The sequence below is a fragment of the Ammospiza nelsoni genome, chromosome 6, assembly GCF_027579445.1.
Source record: "Ammospiza nelsoni isolate bAmmNel1 chromosome 6, bAmmNel1.pri, whole genome shotgun sequence".
Lineage (NCBI taxonomy): Eukaryota > Metazoa > Chordata > Aves > Passeriformes > Passerellidae > Ammospiza > Ammospiza nelsoni.
Window position 1 is genome coordinate 59,789,416 of NC_080638.1, and position 19,583 is coordinate 59,808,998.

Consider the following 19,583-nt stretch of genomic DNA (forward strand, 5'->3'; position numbering starts at 1 on the left):
ATCTCACCTTTCTGAGCTCAAAACTGCCCCATCACAGAGTGCTGCTCTGCTCCAGAGACACCAGGACAGGACAGACAAACTGCCTTGTCCCACCATGGAGTGCTGCTCTGCTCCACAGACACCAGGACAGGACAGACAAACTGCCTTGTCCCACCATGGAGTGCTGCTCTGCTCCACAGACACCAGGATGGAAAGGACAAACTGCCTTGCCCCTGGACAGCAAGTCTCTGCTTCCCTGAGCTAACAGCCTCAGGCACTGCCACAGAAGACAAGGAGACTATTTTTCAAGGATGAAGCTGATTTCCTCCACTTTTATCTAAAATTTGGGGCAGGCACAAATCTCTTCTTTGTGACAGAACCTGAGGGAATGGGATGAAGTTGTGTCAGGGGAGGTTTAGGCTGAACATTAGGGAAAGGTTCTTCCCCCAGAGGGTGGTTGGGCTCTGAACAGGCTCCCCAGGGCAGTGATTACAGCACCAAGCCTGACAGAGCTCAAGGAACATCTGGACAACACTCTCAGGCACAGGGTGTGATTCTTGGGATGTCCTGTGCAGGGCCAGAGTTTGGACTCAATGATCCTTAAGGGTCCCTTCCAGATCAGGACATTCTATGCTTCCATCATAATTTACCTCTCCTCTCCATCTGTAAGCCAAATCAGGGATAAAGCAGGTCAGCAGCTCATTATTTTAGGAACCATGATGAGACTATATATATTTTTCTCAATTAAAAGGAAACTAATTTACTTAAACACATCAGTTGGCCTAATTATACCAATCCAAGAGTTTGCTGGTGCATTTTTTGTTTTGTTGCTTTTTAAATAACAGAAGTAATCATCCCAGGGAGGGCAAACATCCATTTCCCATGGAAGCCATCCAGGCTTTTCCTGGCATCCTGGGAGGGAGGAGCAGCAGAGTGTGAAGGGCTGGCACGGAGGTGGATAAGAGGGTTAAATCCAGCTGCTCAGAGATAAGCTGGTTACACACCAGGGCAGCAAATGGGGGAATAGAGCTTTGCCAGCCTGCAGCAAATACCTGCACAAGGCATTTGCATGGCTGACACTGGGTATTTAACTCAGAAATTGCCAGTATTAGAGAGCCTGAAGCCACATTTCACTCAAGCTCTCCTGCTGTTGAACTGCTTTCCTGGCTCCTCTGAAGCAATACTGAGGGCTGAAAAAATTAAGTGACTCCTGGCTTTGAGGCCAGCATGGCAGGGAAGATGCAGCAGCAAATTTACCTGTTGTTGTGACCTTCTGGTCTTTCAAGGCCAAACCAGAAGAGTCTGAGATGCTGTCACATAGAAGAGTCTGAGATGCTGTCACACAGGACAAACCTCAGGAGATAAAGCCAAAACTCACCCAGCAGCTCTGGCAGAGCACCCCAAAGACAGAATGGCATCCTCCACCACACAGCTTTTGTGTATTGTGTGCCTAATCCCAGGAACACACATTGCCAGGTGGCACCTTTGGACTGACACATTAAATTTCACCACTGGCCTTTAATTTTCTTTTTGCCTTCCAAGACTAAAACTTCTCCCAATTGCTGCTCAAGCTGACCAACAGCTTTTTATTTTCATCTGCATCCAAAAATACAGAACTGCTGCTTCTGGGAATCATGCAAAGATGGAGAGGGACCTTTTCTCTGTCCTGAAGCCACCAGCCATGCCCAGGCAGGTGCAGCTCAGCCACCAAACTCCAAAACCCGTCAGACAATGGAAAGCTTATGGCTATGCTGGAATTCCTTGTGCTTCCAAAACCTGCATCACATGAAACTCTGGAGCTGGAACCCTTCACAGAGATGCCCATCCAGCATCCCACACTTTGGCCCTGGTCCAGATACCGGTAAGCAGAGTTTCAGCCCCAATCCTGCTCTTCCCTTGGCTCCATCTGGAGGCAGCCACCTGCATCCCTTGTTAGTGTGATTTCCATAATCAAAAAGGGAGTTAGCCTCCATAACCACAACCCAAAGGTATATTTAGCTCAACTGCAAGACAAAGGAGATCATGTCCACCACAGATTCAATTAGCTGAGCCTGTTTACGCCAGGAGCTCCCGTCTGCCATGCACAGCAGCTCCCATGGATTTATTCCCAGCTCCACACTTCAGTGGTCCCCCATGGAGGAACAGACCTGTTCCACAAAAGCTCAGAAAAGCAAAGAGGTGGAAGAATGGGTCCAACAGGTTTCCAAAGCCTTGGGCAGCACAGAGTCTCTCCCAAGGGTTTGTGTCATATGTCTAGAGCCTGGAGCCACGGCATGGGATGAGTGCAGGAACCCACATGGGGCTGCACCTCCTTCAGCCCACAGTGAGGATGAGGATGATGACAGGGAACCCTGGGGGACCCCCTGAAACCACCCCAGAGCACAGCTCCAGTGTGTCCCCTGCACCCCAGCACAGTACAGGAGGACAAGGACAATTCCCTCATGATCTGCAGGACCCTTCCCTCAGATCTGCCTCCCAGGAAAAGATTCATTTCTCCTGCCTCATTTCCATGGATATAATTTCATCCCCCACCTCCTGTGCTGTGCTCTCACGCAACCCAAAGACACAGCCAAAGCCGTGGTTATTTTTACATTTTCCTCCCAGGAGATGGTATCTCCACAGGGCAGGGCTGCCATGCCTCATCAGATCAGTGCACCAAACTGCCTCAGCCCCACGACAGCAGGATGAAGTCGGGGGGACACTCTGCCACCAGGTATTTTTCTGTCTCACTGGCATCAAAACTCAGCAGCTTTTCAGTCAAGAGCATCCCAAGAAAGCAAAACAGCATCAGCCCTGGAGATTTTTCCAGTTCCTCTCTTCATAACTCCCACCCAAGCACTGAAACCATCTTCCAGCCATCCCAGTTTTAGATTTTTCTGAGGCTTTTGCAGTCTTCATGGAACACTTGCTTCATCCACACACCCAGATCTTTGTGGACTGAGGATTCCCAAATTTCCCCAGCACAGAAAGTGACTGGGTTTGGCCATGCCTTGATGTCAAGGTCCACAGCACGACCTCCTTGATGTGGCACATGGGCTTCAGCACAGCATTCCATGTCTTTAATCCCACATCTCTTACTGGGCACTTTTACACTGGGAGAAGAAAAAAAGCAACACTTCCATGAATAAACCAAGAGCTTTTGGAATTTAGGGAGTGGGGAGACGGAGAGCAAAATTCTAGGCATGCAGGGGAAAGCTGGTTTGTGCTTTTTGTGCTTTCCTGTCCCTAGGAGAGTTCCAAGGGTGGTCTGCAGCATGTTGCAGCACATCTGCAGCAGCTACACCCTGCAAGTTCACCCAGTGTTTTTCTTTTCCCTGAGATCACTCTTGCCATCATTTGTCCCCTGACAGGGAAGCCAGGCATGCAGGGAAGAAGAAGGCATCACCTGTGCATGGCTTATCTGCAGCTACTTTACAAATAAAAGTGATCATAATGAACATTCACACCTAGAAGAAATCCCAGCGCCCTTCCCCCTCCTACACCTCCCAAAGCAGAGCACAGATCCAGCTGCTCTGCAAGCTTATCTTGATGCAGAAACAGTCTGGGACAGAGATAGAAGGGCTCCCTGAAGGCACAGCTTATTAAAGGCATCTTTCCTTAATCAGCTCTCTTCAAAAACACCGCACTGAAGCGCCGTTCCCGGACTGGTTTTCATCACAGCAGCACCAAACACCCCCAGCCTGGCGAGGTCCTGTGTCCCCTGGAAAGCCACACGGTTTTTCCAGCCTAAAAAGCAACTTAAGACCAGGCAGATACACCCAAGCCAAGGCACTCTGGGGGACCTGCAGGTGGGAGTCACAAGGAGCTCCCAAACACACCCCAGGGACGTCACAGCAATGGGGGCCAGCACAGCAATGAAGTCCACGGGATGCTCCCTTTTTATCCAGCAGCTTTTGCCACCAACCCCACTCCTGCTTCCACAGGGGATTGCACACTTGCAGTCCAACCCTGCTAATCCCAGGTTTCAAGAAGCAGAGCTACAAAACAACCACACAAAGAGGCAGCAGCTCGCACGCATCCCAGGAACCTCCCTGCAGCCAACGCCTCTGTGTTTATCCAACACTCCATCTCCACTCATTCAGCTGTTTCCATCCCACCCTGCTATTAATGGATGCAGAAGGAGGTTGGGAGAGGCATTGGACAAAAATCTCATTTAGAGATCAAGACAAGCTTAATTGGTTTCCAGCCAGACCTGCACAAAGATGGGTTACTCCACAAATACAGTTACTAATCTGCCCATTATACTCCCTAAGCTCCCACCCACAAAGAAAAAGAAAATAAAGCAAAGATGCACAAAGGAATGCAGGATTTTGAGGGTGTTACTTCCAGCTAGGAACACATCACGAGTGGTGAATTCTACAAGAACAAGCCCTCTGTTTTTCTCTGAAGGAAAAGGATAACCAAGCAGTAAACAAAATAACAACAAAAAGACCTAACATAGATTAAATCTGCATTTTCCACAGGTAATCCCCAGCTATTCTTAAAGAGCATTTCCAGCAGCTATTGTTTCTGTGGGCAGGGGAAAAGCTTACACGGCCAAGGAGACGTCATGTCACAAGTGACAGAGTGGAAAGGATGGGGAACCTCGTGATTAAAAAGCACAGGACTGAAACCCTGGAGAGCTGAATTCACTTCCGAACTTGGCCGTAAAAAAAAATAAAATTAAATTCGCGAATTTCCTGTGTGATCACATCCTAGATGATTTATTCAAAGCCTGGTGTTGAAAAGCCAAGGGAGGGGGAAGGAAGCAGGAGGAGGAAGGGGAAGACACGGTCCTGTGGGCTTTTAATGAGCTTGGGGTTAGAGCAGCACTGGCAAGCTGAATACAGAACACTCATCTGTATTGGGCACTGCATGACCTGGAGCTGCTGCTGGGAAAGCACTGAGCATCCCACAAGCTCAGGTGAGAGCCTGCCCTGCTGCTCTGCCCATGGGCTCACATCCCACAGGCTCAGGTGACAGCTGCCCTGCTGCTGTGCCCATGGGCTCACATCCCACAGGCTCAGGTGAGAGCTGCCCTGCTGCTGTGCCCATGGGCTCACATCTCACAGGCTTCTGTACCGCTGCACTCCCAACACAAACACAGCCACGTGCAAAATGGAAAGGTTGGGGATGGTTTCCCCTCCTGGAAAATTTAGAGAATTTAGAACCAAGAACATAAAGCTGTTCCCTGAACACAGCGTGTTACAAACCAGACACAGCCCAGCCCCAGCACTGCAGGGCAGCTGCAGCAGCAGCACAGGTAGAGAGAGGCAGGTGATGAAAGGGTCCTTTGGTTACACCCTTCTCCCCCTGTGCAGCAGCCCAGGACTCCCAGCTCCAGCTGAGAGAGAAGGGCTGTTTGTTTTCCTGAAAGGCAGCCAGTTCTGCTGGGTGGGAAGCACTGCACCCAGGGGAGAGCTGAGCTGCAATGGATGCTCTGGCAGCACAGAGCCAAAAACAGGGCCAGCACCACAGAGGATGGGGGTCCTGTGCTTGGGACCTTTACAGACACGTCCCCTGAGCTCCAGAGCACCTCTGCAGGGTGAGTTCAGAACAGTGCAGAGAGGGGTTTTTCCAAGGTTTTCAGTCACAATGGGTGAGCACAAATCCAAGGCTTGGTGCAAACAGCAGCCCAGCCTCTGGCACTGGACAAGAGCTTCCAGGCATGGAGATATGGGGTTGGTGCTGTCCCAAAACGCTGCTGTGGGAAACTCGGGGCGAACAGATTCAAACTTTTCCTTTCAGCAGCGAGACAAGCTGTAATTAGCAGCACTGAGCCCGTCCCAGGGGCTGGATAAGGACATTCCCGTGACAGATCTGACAAGGCGACTGTTGGATTTGTTTTCCTTGGCTTTTTTCCCCTCTGGAAAAATGAGCACCCATTTTTCACAGGTCTTTTTTCCCCCCACTCTGTGTTGCCTGCAGTCAGTTTCCCAGAGTAAGGGCATACATTTCAGAGCACACTGTCACAGCCCATTACCACAGCTGGAGCTGGGTCTTGCCATCCCCAAGGGATGGGTCCCTCCTTAATTATCCCACACCTCACAGCATACTGGGGATGCCAGACCCCAAAGACACAGTCTGTTTGACTTTTCAAAATGATAAACACAGTCCAAACCACAAGGCAAAGGTAAAATAAAAACATGAACACGAGGCAACTGAGCTACAGCTGCGAAACACATCATCACCACTGTCTCACACGTCTCTCACCTAGCTCAGCCTCATCCCCAGAGCAAAACCAACACAGCTTCCTGTGATGCAACTACAAGCAATCCTTTGGAAATCAATCCAGAGAATTTTGAGGCTAAAGTCTCTCTTTACTGTCTTTTTCTCATGATGAAAGCTGTCATGCTATAGAATGGCTTGAAAAGCCTGGATGTAAGGTTAAGTCCTAGTGTGCCAGCTAAAGGAATGGCACAATTTCATGACTAGGTAACCCAAATCACAGCCTGTCACACATCACTGCAGTTTGAACACAGCTATGACCACCACTGCATCAATTAAGAACTGACAAATTTTGCTGAACCTGCTAAGTGGAAGCGCAGCATTTAATACATAAGTAAATGGGGAAAAAAATGAGCATAAAGGCTCAATTCCAGCCTCAGCCCCAAAAGCAGAACTGACTGTAGGGATTACAATATTTAGCATGCTCCAAAAACTTTCCTCAACATCCTTCTGCTCCATGTGATGGACAGGGATTTCTCATGCCTCCAGAGCCACCAGCTACTTGACACGCAATTTGCCAGCAGCACTCTCCATGGAAAAATAGATGGAGCTTGTAAATGAATCCAGGTGGTTCCCAAAAAGGTTCCAGTCTCTTTGCAGGGTGTCTCCAAAATGCTGGGACAAGGAGGTGACACACTGAGGTCTGAAAACCAATTTGCCAGAGCTGGAGAGCTTTGGTAAGCAAATGGCTTGCGTAAGGTTTCTGTCAGAACACCCATTTGAAGCGCTGGCACTGTAAACAAGGTTGCTCCAGAGGCACCTGGGATTAGCTGTGTTCAAACAGTCCTTGGCATGACTTACCAGACAGCCCAGGAACAGATTTGCAAGTTCAGCTTTTCTCCTGCCTGACGCTCACCCAGCACCTCAGAACAACAGGAGAGCTCCAACAGCCTTAACCCTGCTGCCTCCTACATGGAGTTAGAGACAGGGATGGGCATGGCAGGAGCCCTGTGCTTGCTCACAGGACTCAGTGGAAGAAGAAAACCCAAGGAGGCAGCACTGTGGGGCTGTTTTCTCCCTGTGTTGCAGGATTCAATCCAACACCAAGCTGGGCACACGAGTGTCCCCCTGCAGAAGCACAGCAGCTGAAAGCAATGCACGGGATATGCAGGGGAATGGTGCCAAGCCAGACAGGGCAGCTGGAAAACACCAGGCAGCCTAAAGGCTTGTCCTGACACCGAGGCACAGAGCAGCCTCTCTTCCCTGCACTGGGCACACAAGCCAAGACACTCCTCGTGCCTCGGGGGCACAGGGAAGGAGAGCTCAGCCCATGGAGCGCCCTTGGCGTGCGATTCCTGGGGAAGCCAGGCACGACAGGGCACCCACCTTCCCTGACACATCTCCTCAGCCCTGGCAAGAAGGTGCTGTGGTTTCCAGGAGCAGCAGCAGCACGAAACAACAGGAACATGAAGGATGACTGGAGTCACGGCAGGGAAAGCTTTGCACAAACACATTTACAGCGGCTCCCATCCACACAGGCATCCTTGAAGGAAACAGCTGCACCGGAGCACAGCTGACACAGACTCTCCAGGATGGGAGGTGAGTTCACAGCTCCTCTAAGCACCATTCATTAAGTTGATGCTGAGGCCAAGCAAAGAACAAGCACTCAAAAAAACCAAAAAACTACACAAAACCCCACCAAAAAACACACAAAAGACCCCCAAACAAACAAACAAAAAAAAAAAAAAAAAGAAAAAAGGAAAAACAACAACCCAAAAAAATAAAATCACCTCATGGCAAGGTAAAAGTTAGATGGATGTGCAGCTCCAGAAAGCCACCTCAGAAAGGTCTGGAAAAAAGAAAAACACCCAGGAGCAGCAGCAAGGCAGACGCACCATGGACTGAACTCTATGTCACATAATACATCACAGACAGAAAACATCCTCCTGCGCTGCCTCCATGGCCATGCCACAGCAAACAATCCTGATTGTTTAGGGTGGGGGAAATGGTCTCTGGACTGTTCCTCCATCCTCCTCCTTCTCCTTTTTAGTGCTGGGAGGAAAGCCTGCCAACAGAGTTTGCCTGTAACAGGCACCAAGCTGCTAGAAAATCACCTGAGCAGCATAAAACATCTTTCCACACCCCCCTGTAACACAATGCACTCTCCTTCTCACACCTCAGACCTGAGTGGCTGCAGATCCCACCCCTGATCGATGCCCCTCTACATCCCCCATTTTCATACTCCAGGTTTTTTTTTTATTGTAATGAAATAAAATAAATTCCTTTTAAAATAAAATTAATTTATTTAAAATAATTTTTTTAAAATTAAATTTAATTTTTAAATTAAAAATTTTAAAATCCCCTCCCAGCCCAAGTGGCGCAAAGCTGGCTCCCAGGTGCAGAGCACAGCCCTGCCCTGCAGCCTCAGTGTATGGACAGTTGTGTTCCTGCCCAAAAACAGTGTGAGGACTTCCCTGCTTGGTGCCAATCTGCCCTCAAACGCTCAAAAAACCTCTGAGGATGCTCTGCTCACTAAGATTTGAGACAAGCCGATCCTCACTCCTGCAAAGCATTGGAGGAACCCACACCCTGCAGAGCTTCCCCAAAAGCTGCCAAGCTCCGTAGCTCAGTTTTGCATATTGGTACAGAGCCCAGCTGCTGGTGTTTCACACACCACCCCCCAGAGCCTGCCTCTGAATGGCACAACTCTGAATTGCTTCCTCCTGCCATGCTGCCCCAAGGCAGGAGCTGCCAGCAGCCCTGCCCATCGCCAGGGAAACAGGATGAAAGCCCCATGAGAAAGAGGAGCAGCAGGGAGAAAGGAGCACCAGGAGACCCCACTGTGCTCCCCCAGGGATGGGCACAGGTCAGGTGGATTAACTGGGTCCTTCCCCTCTCTTTATCTCACCATCTCTGGCTGTTGCCAAGTTGTTTTGAGCTCTGGCACCGCTGCTTTCCATGCAGGGCCTGCACAAAGGCGATGAGGAGCCTCAGTGCAGAATTCCTGGCAGCAGCCCAAACCCAGAGGTCGGTAATTGGGTCACTGGGTTCAGCTTCCGAAAACCATTCCTCCAGGAGGTGTGGTGAGCACAGGCACGATCACAGACAGAGCTGGACACTCCTGCAGCTCCTCCACCACACCCTGCACACCTCATTTCATTACCTCCCATAAAGCACTCGGTGAGACAGGGACAGGGCAGCCTGGACAGGGAGAGCCCAGGCTCCAGCAGGGAGCCATGATTCAGGTGAGCAGCATGTAGCTGAAAGCACAACATCGCTATGCAGTGCTCAGCCCCAGGAATGCAGAAGGGAAACATGAAGCCACTTGTCTGGCACGGCAAATAATCCTTCAATCATCCAGCAGCCAGGCCCTGCCGGGAGCTCAGGGTTGGGAAAGAGAGGAGAGGATGTCTCCAGCCATCAGCTCTCACCAACCGCGCCACCAGGCGCTGCTGCGCCTCCTCCCAGCCTGCAAGCAGGCTCCAAACACAAAAATAAAAATCCAAGCAAGTGGCAGGTACTGCAGGAAGAGAAGAGGTTTGAAGAGCAATGTTAGAAGAGCTTTGAAGAGCAGCATTGCTTTGAAACGCAACATTAGCACTCATCAGCACTGGCATGGTGAGCAGCTAGCTGGTGTCAGGGTGCCTGTTGCTGATTCCCTGACTTCTGAGACTCTGGCTGGGCCCTCCCAGGGGTTCCCCTGTCAGGGCAGACCCTCCTGGAGTGGTCTTTTGTCAGGAATGAAAGACCCAGAGGATTTTTTTGGTCTTCAGGTTCTTGTTTATTATTATCAAGAGTTTTGCACACTCTCCGCACCAGGCTCAGCACACTGGAAAAGCACTGCAAAAATGGCCAACAATCTTTCATTACAACATCTTTTAATGCTAAACTATCCAATTAAGAACCTTGATTATTTCCCTTTATCCTTATTTCCCTTTTAACCCAATAACTGATCCCCAAGAGCCCACAATGCAGACTTTTCCACCCAATTACAAAATGCCACCCAAACCCAAGAAGAAGAAGGAAGAAGAAGCATGAAGAAGCAGCCCAGGATGACACCCTGTGCCCTCCATCCTGCTTCCATCCACAACGTAATAAAAATCCCAAACGCTAAATTTCCCACCTAAGTGATACATCTACACTACTCTCTATAATCTATTTCACAATTTTGTGGATTCCAGTCTATTCTGGACTTTGTCCATGAATGAGGGTCAAAGTCAGTGTTTCCCTGGGGGTCAGGACACCCCAGAGCAGACAGGGAAATAAATATTCCCAGGTTTCCACAAACTGGTGGATAAGAACACACCCATCCAACACCGCCCTTCCAGTGGGTCACAGCAATGTTTTGAACACAGTTTTTCTCAAGGCAACTCAGGCATGAGGAGAAGAACATGGAGAAACCTTCTGAGTCACGGTCACACTGAGTCACCCGTGAGTGCCTCTAGGCTGGGCCACCCCATCCAGTTTGGCTGACTCAGGAAGGGACCATGAGCAGCCTCGTCTCCCAGGTGTTCCAGGCAGCACAAACCTCCTCCATGTCCCACATTTACAACAAACTGCCCCCAAAAGGCTGGGGGTGAACACAGGAGGGAGCACGAACAGGATGGGGTAATCAGAGACTCATGTGAAGGCACAGAGGTTGCTCCAGACCTGGGAACAGCATGGGACAGATGCCCTTGGGAATGACCCCACCCAACCCCACCATGAGGAAAACACAGGCCAGATGTTCAGACAACTTCAGGCATTAATTTGGTTAATTTGCTGTAATTCAGGTGGCTGGTGCTCAGGACACACCGATCACGAAACAAAGTGCTGTCAGCTCAGATCCTGAAACTCTTCAGTCAACTAACCACGTCCTTACAGTGTGCCAGGGCCATTTCCCTCATTTCCATCTCCTCTGGTTTTCTTCTCAGCGGCCACAAAGATCTGAAAGCTTTATGACTCACTGAGCTGAGATTTTCTGTGCTACCCCAGAACTCCTGGTTCCTCAGTGAATGCCAGAATGCTATGACATGCCTCAAGGACAGAAGATACCAAGAGCAAATGGTCTCCTGAGAGGGCAGGAGGGTTAAGTAGGCACCAGCACAGCTTTTCTCCCAATTAAGGAAGAAAGAAAAGAAGAATCAAAGGCAAACAGCAAATTACAACATGTATCTGGCAAGGGGCTGTGGAGCCTCTAATTTTTGCATTAAATAGAAAGTTGGAAATCATAGAATCACAGAATGGTTTGGGTTGGAATGGACCCTAAAGACCATCTGGTTCCAACCCCCTTCCCCTAGTTTAGGTTGCTCAAAGAATATGTCATGAAGGGTGAGGGAACTAATGCAATACTCAGAAGAGCTTCTGCTGGAATATTTAATGACTTTCCAACCCTTAACTAGCTGTTTCTCTCATCCCCTAGTAAACTAAATACACAGAGCAAGAAAATCTATGTCATTTAGCATCTAAATTAACCAACACACAAGTCAGGATCAGGCATTCAGTATTTCTGCCCCAATTTACAGCCCTTTGCTCAGACCAGCTCCTTTTTTTTCCAGCATGGCACTGACATCTGTTGTGTTGCATGAGTAAAAAGCACATATATGATTAAGAGAAGGGGGAAAAAGAGAGAGGGGGGAAAAATCAATGTGGACATGACTTGAATTTTACAGCATTTAGCTGCCACAACTTGCAAATAAACAGCTGTCCCAGCAGGTCCATGCAAGCTTAACAGCACAGCAGTAACACACAAGGTTTTTCTTCCCCTTTAAAAGGGTTTTGCTTATATAAAAAAGTATATTTTTATAAGAAAATAAATTGCAGGTTGAAGAATCATAGTTAGGTCACACTCAATTCCAGCAGAACAAGCACATCCTGCTTCACATGGCTTCACCAGTCACTCCACACCAGTAGCAGCTTTCTGAAGCCAAGTTAAGATATTTAATTACCAGCATCAAGTCAGAAACCAAAGCGTCCAACAAAATCCTCATTTGTGAGCGAAGGCTGCAGAAATGTCGCTGAGCAGGCTTTGGCAATCTGCAAAGCTGACAGCTGGATGCCCTGGCTTATCGACTGCTAGAGCACAGGCGGAAAAAAGCTCTGAATAGTTGCAGTGCCGAGCAAGCCTTCAAGGCAGCCCCGCCAGCCTCTTAAAAAGGCTCACAGAAATAGGCTGGCTTCATTTATTAATACTTCAGAGATAAAAGTGGCCGTGTAGGAGCAGCTCAGTGGGTGTCTGTGCAGCAGGAGGATGGGCAGACCACCAACTCTGGGTGGTGCATCTGTCAGGATCCCCATGCAACACATTCAGGTTTTAAATGCACCAAGTGCAACCTGGGCTGCTCCAAGTGCATCATCGGCTTTTAGGGACGGACCCAGCAGGGATTCCCAGCACCCCAGGGATCCTCAGTTTCCAGGGATGGAAACTTCAAAGCAGGAAGATGGAGCGAGAGGAGCCATGCTGCTGGCTGGCTGACAGAGAAAATTTTTGGGAAGCTCAGCTGCCCAACATCCCCATGTCCCCACCGCCTTGGGCTCCTCAGCTGTGACCTGACAGCGCGGGAAAACGTGGAGGAAGGAACCAAAACAAAGCAGAGAAGCAAAGAGAGATAAACACGATCCAGTCAGACCAGCTGTCCCCAGGTCCCGCCTGTCCTCACCGGAGGAGTCCGCCTGCCGTGGCTGTCCTTTCCTGCTCCCTCCTGCACCCCTGCCACAAACAAAGGGTCAGATAAGGAGCCAGCTCAGGTCAAGACCGGTTTGACTCCGTTTCAAGCCCAGGGGAGCGGATTCAGCGCTGATTTTACACCTCACCCATCCTGTTTGCCTCCCCAGGGCAGAGGCCAGCGCACGGAGCAGGGTGCACGCCTGGCTGGCTGGACCCAAAAATCCCAGGGCCGTGTCAGAGCACCAGGGGCAGAGCCACTCACCAGCTGAGCCAGGGCCAGGAAGTGTCACTGCTTCCTCCTGTCCCTGTGTCACACAGCACTGGGCGTCCAGAGATCATGGACTTTGGCTTTTGCTTCCTGCTCCTGTCAGAGCAGAGGCAGGTCCCGGCATATGGCCATGGGGAGAGCAGGGTGAGTCACTCATTAATCGAGGAACAGCAAGGTGGATGCCTGACCCGCAGGGTTTGGGGGGAAATGCATGCCAAACAAACTCCAGCGCTCGTGGAAAAAGGTCCAGATGCTGCAGGACACCTCTGTTCCTAATGGGACTCAAAGAGGGGCAGGCAGGGAATGTCGATAGCTCTGGAATACATTGGTTTTGGCAAGGGAGGATAAGAGGCTGCACTACAGCTGACCACTGAGGCATTAATACACAGCAGCACTTGATTTTGTACTCAGTATCAGAATCAACCTCTAGAGAGGGGAAAAAAAGGAAATTGCTGGCTTCTCCCTCTCCGTGCCGCCGGGAGAAGCTGCCTGGCTGTACAATGCCGGGCATCTGCAGTGCTCAGGCCTGGTCAGAACCACCAGGGCAGCCTGTCCCAAGGGCTGCCCTCTCCCCAGCAGGGAAATGTATTGATCTGACATGGATTCCAAGTCCCCTGGAAAAGGGGACTTGGCTGCACCCCGTGATCTTCCACCTGCCTCAGATTTCCACAGGGAGCTCCCCATCCCCAGTTTGGCAGCACAGCCCTGTCGATTCACGTGGCTTTTGTCAGGAGGCACATTATCGTCACATTATCATCCGTCTTTGCCTTAAATTAACCTTGATCACTTAAAGATGCAGACTGTTTCACACCAGCACCAATGAAGGAGGCAGCGTGGTGTGAAAGCCATGAGCATTGCAGACCGCAGGGACCAAACCCCACTGTTCACACTGAAGAATTCGGGACAAGCAAAAGACCAGGATCCAACACAAACATCGCACACCAATGGCAGAGGGTGCCAACCTTCAAGGCTCCACACAGCAAGGGCATTGTCCCTCTTCCAGGTGGACCCCTGACCGGAATCCTCCCTCCCAGAATTTTCGGGCGGGTACAGCCAGTGACAGACCCGAGCTCCCCACCTGTGCCACACACCTGCCTGTAGCCAAGCCACAGCCCAACACCGGCACATGCCAAAATCCTACTCCCACCCCAGCTCCCACATCAAAGCATCGGCTGGACAAGAGCACGCCTGCAGCAAAACGTGTGACACCAGCACCAGAGGCTCGGCACATACACACCATGGTGCAGCCCCAAACTGCTGTAGGAGCCTGAGGCCCCCCAAAGCCCGCGGGAGCCCCATCGGTGGGGGGGTCACATCGGTGGTGTGGGAGTCGCCGCAGGGGTGGGAGCCGCCGTGCCAGCCGGCGCCGGGGCTGCAGCAGCCTCCGGAGGCGTTACCATGGAGAAGGCAGCGCAGCAGCAGCATCCCGCATCCCACGCCCCCGCGTGGGCGCCCCCTGCCCGGCACCGCCCGGGACACGGGACACGCCGGGGAACACGCCGAGCTCCGGGGCGCCGGTAGCGGGGCGGGCGCCGCGGGGCCCGGGGCTCCCCTCAGGGCAACAGCTCCACGCAGCGCCCGGGGCGGGGTGGGACGCGGGCTCGCCGCCCTCCGCACGGCGGGGAAAAGGCAGAAAAGCGCCGGCCCCGCTGCCGGCGTTCCCGAACCCCTCCCCAGCACGGCCGCGGGCTACGGGAGAAGGGCAACGCACTCCGCCGAACCGAGAGGGGAAGAGCGCCGAGGGGCTCGGAGGACTCACCGCAGCGCGGCCGCCGTGCCTGCCGGGGCGGAGGGCTCGCTGCCCGCGGTCCGCCCGCCGTTCCTGCCGGGGCGGAGGGCTCGCTGTTCCCGGTCCGCCCGCCGTTCCTGCCGGGGCGGAGGGCTCGCTGCCCGCCGTACCTGCCGGCGCGGCGCTGCGCTGCGCGGCGCGGAGCCCGCCCGGCCCCTGCCCACAATGGGCCGCGCCCGCCCCGCCCGGCGCGCTGGCGTCAGCGCCCGCCCGCCGCCGGCCCTGCGAGCGAGTGACGCGCGGGGCGGGGGCTCCGCCGCCGGGGCTGCCCTGCCGGGGGTACCGCACTACCGGAGGGTCTACCGGGGGTACCGCACCGAGGCTACCGTACTGGGGATGCTGCAAAGGCTGTACGGCACCGGGGGTACCGCACCAAGGGCACCGCACCGGGACGCCGCTCCGGGACGCTCCGCTGCGGGCCCCGCGCTGCCCGTGCTGCAGAGGAGGGTCCCGCTCTCGCTCCCGCCGAAGATAAAGTTTCAGCCGGCCGGCGACACGGACACGCGGGTTCTGTGTCGCAGCTGCCTCGGCAGAGGCCTCCCAAGATGCGGCAGGCTCCGCTTGGATTTAAGAAATCAATTTTCCAGCGGTTCCCATTTCACGTGAATCAGAGCAGCGATTGGATACACAGCTGGGTTCCCACATGCATGGGAATAACCTCGCTGCATGAGATGGCAGAAGGAGCGGTTTGTGTTCTTGGTGCAAATCAAAACTCAGATCAAATTAATAGCGTGGAACATTGTACCTTAAGCAGCCTTTTTTTTTTTTTTTTTTTTTTTGAGAAGAGGTCAAGCTATTTACATCTTGAATAATTATTTTTTTTTCTTTCTTGGCAACAACTATATGGGAAGGTCTGAAAGGCAGGAAGGGATTTGCTGTGATTGTATTTCATATGGAGTTTGCACTGCACAAAAATTGGTGCAGGGACAAAGGAAAAGCCAGTGTTGGGAAAGTAAAGAAAGAGCATCCATAGAGTTGATAACAAAATGTGGAGTAAAATTAACAGAGTCACAGAAGGGCTTGGGTCGGAAGGGACCTTCAAGATCATCTCATTCCAACCCTCCTGTGATGGGCAGGAGCAGCTTCCACTAGACCAGGTTCTCACTGGCCTTTTCCATCTGTGCCTTAGCTTTCTTGACCCCATCCTTAAACATCAAAATCTGTACTCTTCCTGGGTCACCTGTCCCTGAGCATTTGCTTCTCACTCCACAGTTAGAGGAGCAGGTCTCTGCTCAGCTATGCTGGCCTCCAGCCTGCCTTGCTTTAATTCTTGCCCATTGGGTGTTGAAGCACATGGGAGGCAGCAATCACAGAGGCAGTTTTGGAACAAAAGGTGTCAAGTGCAGGTTTTCTGGAGCAGCAAACCCAAGGATGGTGTTGTGAAGCTGGTGGGATAAGAGGATAAACATCTGTACCCAGGCACAGGTTTTGGCAAAAGGAATTATAGCTCACAAAATCTACCACAGTCCTTGATGCAGCCAAATATGTGGTGGGAAAACAGAGATCTAATGGAGATAAGAGATATTGATTTCCTAAAGGCTCCGACAAAATCCTTCATCAAAAGATATTGAGGGGAGTAAGGAGCCATGAAAAAAGCCTTAGTGGTTTTTAGGCAGAAGCCACAAAGGCCAGACTGGGGTGGTGAGTGTGCACTGGAGCTATGAGATGGGGAGTTTCACAGAGATCTGAGCAGGGTCTGTGCTCAGCGTCTTCATCAGTGATGTAGCGGTGGGGGTGGGTGGGGACATGGTGGTGGCTTCTGGTGACACTGAGCTGCTTGTAAAGGCCAGTGGCACCAAACCACAGGGAGACCTCGGGATGCTCAGTGACAAAATGACAGCTGAAATTCTCTGGAGATAAATGTAAGTGATGAGCCTCACAGGGAGCACTCCTAACATCATGCAAATGGCAACGGGCTCTGAACTGACTGCAGCCCCTCAGGAAAGGATCCTGGGTTATAACAAGGAATTTGATGAAAGCATCAACTCATTGCTGAGCAGCAGTCAAGAAAGCAAATAGATGGATAGGAGTTAATGAGGAAAAAGTGCTGTACAAATTCCTGGTTTGCTCTCCTCTTGAATGCTGTGAGCAGCTGTGGCCTCTGTTCTCACCAAAGAACTAGTGATCAAAGATAGGGAGTATTTTTCACTGAGGTAAAGGGTTAGGCCAGGGCTATTCAATCCAGTATTTCTATACAAGCCCCAGGCTCAGGAAGTCCTGGAGCTGTGTGCAGCCTGCTGAGGGCTTGGAGAGTTTATGGGAAAATATCTCTGAACACTTCTCATACCCCTGGCTTATCATACACCATTGGCTATGAGAGGATTCTGGGCAGAATGGTCCCTGCCTCCATCCCAGCACAGCTTTTCTTTTACTCTTCCATTCATATTTTTTTTCTCCATAAAATACCTTCCCAGGACCCCCCTTCCCATTCTTCTCCTCCTCAAAGATTTTTGTTAACCATATAGTGATGGTTTGATCTGCAAGCTCTGAGCCTGCTGGGTAAGTATCAGCTTAATGGTTGGCATCTGGAATTGCATCTTCCTCAGAAACTGCTCAGCCATTTTCTGGTGACTGCCTCCTCAGAGCTTGTTTGGACGCTGCTTATCAAGCCCCATTGTGTTGCTTTCCTGCTTCTTTTTCCAACAGCCGCCTATTAAATTAAGCTCCTGTATTCAGACAGGAAAACCCAATAAGCAGCTGCCCAGAGCCTTTCTGGATAAGTAGGGCACATGCAATAGTCATAGTGCAAGACTGATGAGCATCCGGCCCCGAGAAGGGGAGAGCATGGGTACCAAGCCTGCTTGGAAAATAATCCCTGCAATGCCTTGGAACAGGAGGGGGTTGGCAGGGTTTGCTCATTGGATGAAAAACTAAACCAGGACTTTCTCAGGGCTGAGGGAAACAAAATGGGTTTCTTGTTCTAAATCTGTAAGAATATACTTGGTAGCCTTCTTCTTTAGATGCTCACTAGACCCTAATAAATGTTCTCTGAGGCCAATCCATGTCAGATCAATACTGTCTTATCCCTGGGGAAGAGTTTTTATGTGTTCCAGTGAAACCTAAAAGGACACTCTTGATTCAGCTGACAGTAATGGAATATGGAACCCATCCCCTTACAAAAATTAAGTAAAATTGATTTTGGAGGGGAAAAAAGCCCTCTCGAGGTTATAGTCTTTCACGTTGCGCAGATGATATGCTCAGCAGAAAAACCGGGCACAGCTTTTATTTAATTGTTGTTCTGCTCTAAACCAAAGACTTGCACCAAAAGAACAAAATCACCATCTGAGCCCCTACCACCATCCCAGACCATTGGAGCTTGTGGGAATATTTCCATCACAGCAACCAGGGCTGGTTTTGGCTCAAAGGGAGGAGACAGCATTATGCTTTTTGTTCTTTGATATGAGCTTTTTAGAGTACTTAGAGGACATTTAGAGGTTCTGTATCTGGGCTGGGATGCTCTGTGTGAAAACAAACCACACCCTAAACCAATGTTATCTCCAACAGCACCGAGCCCAGTCTCACCCCAGGGTTCACATCAGCTCCCTGCAGCTGGCAGGGGGAGGCAAAGCTTCAGAGTAACATTTCATAGCCCCAGAAGGGAAAATAAAAACACGTTCCCAAGGCAGGACTCAGCGGGCTGGGAGCATTAGCAAAGACTCAGTGGATTTAGGCCCTGATTCTGCAAAGTCCTTAAGCTTGTAAGGAATTTGTAATTTGCTTGTAAGCAAATTCCCATCCGCTTCAGTGGCATTTAATCACATGTACATAAGTGCTTTATGGCGTACCAGGGAGCTGTACCTTGCTGGAGGTGGGGATATCGGGAGCCCAAGCAACCAAATTCTTTTCCAGTGTGCTCAGAGAAAGGTAAAATCATGGAATCATACTACAAAATCATAGAATGGTTTGGGTTGGAAGGGATCTTAAAGATAATCTAGTTCCAGCCCCCCTGTCATGGGCAAGGACACTTTCCACTAGACCAGGTTTCTCAGTGCCCCATCCAGCTGGTCTTTCTAAGAAATAAAAAAATGTAAGAAATAATTGGAGAGCAGATTGTGAGACTTATTGTAAACAGTTATAACAAGGTTTTGCTCCAGCCCTGCCCTGTCTAAAGCCACTCTGCTGGGAGATGCTGGGAGAGCACAGCCTCTCCTGGCTGCTTTACCTGAAAGAACACCATGCCCTGTGGGAAACAGACGACTCAGATAAGTGGCAGAGAGATATAGAGCACTTGTAAGTGTGCTGGGATGTAGGAAGCTTTAAATTATCTCAGTGGCTTGGTCAGGGCCCTTCACCCCACCCCTCTCTGAGCTCTGTCATTGCCTTCCTCCCCTCTCCACAGGTCCCTGTAGCTGCCAGAAGCCCCTTGTGCTGCCCTGGCCATCCATCCTCCTGCCTGTCTCCTGGGAGATGCTGCAGGTGTGGCCATGCCCTGGTTTGGATCATCTTGCTGGTACCTGGTGTGTCTTTGGCAGACTCCTGACACTGAGCTCCTCATTGCTCACAAAGCCAAGGGTCAATCTTCCTCCCTGGATTGTCTTGCCAGAGCCAGGCTTCACCCACAGCCTTGTGCCAGCCTCACATGCTGGGTTTGAGGGAATATGTTCAGGGTGTCTGGAGGGCTCTGTCTCTTCCTCCTAGACTTCCCAACACGGCTAGAAAACAAACCATTCCTGATTAGGGATCTGTGGCTTTGCCCAGGTCTTTTTCCTCCTCAAGAGATGACTTGCACTCAAGTCATGAATTGTTGTAAAAGA

General features: G+C 51.0%; 1 protein-coding gene across 2 annotated transcripts in view; it reads right to left on the bottom strand.

Annotated features, from left to right (window-relative positions):
* The window catches only part of DAAM1 (dishevelled associated activator of morphogenesis 1), a 94,945-nt gene extending 79,963 nt beyond the window's left edge, over nt 1-14,982 (bottom strand). For both annotated transcript variants that reach the window (XM_059474317.1, XM_059474315.1), the window contains exon 1: nt 14,800-14,982. The gene's annotated coding sequence lies outside the window, so the exon portion shown is untranslated. The remainder of the gene's footprint in view (nt 1-14,799) is intronic.
* Between the last annotated feature and the right edge of the window lie 4,601 nt (nt 14,983-19,583).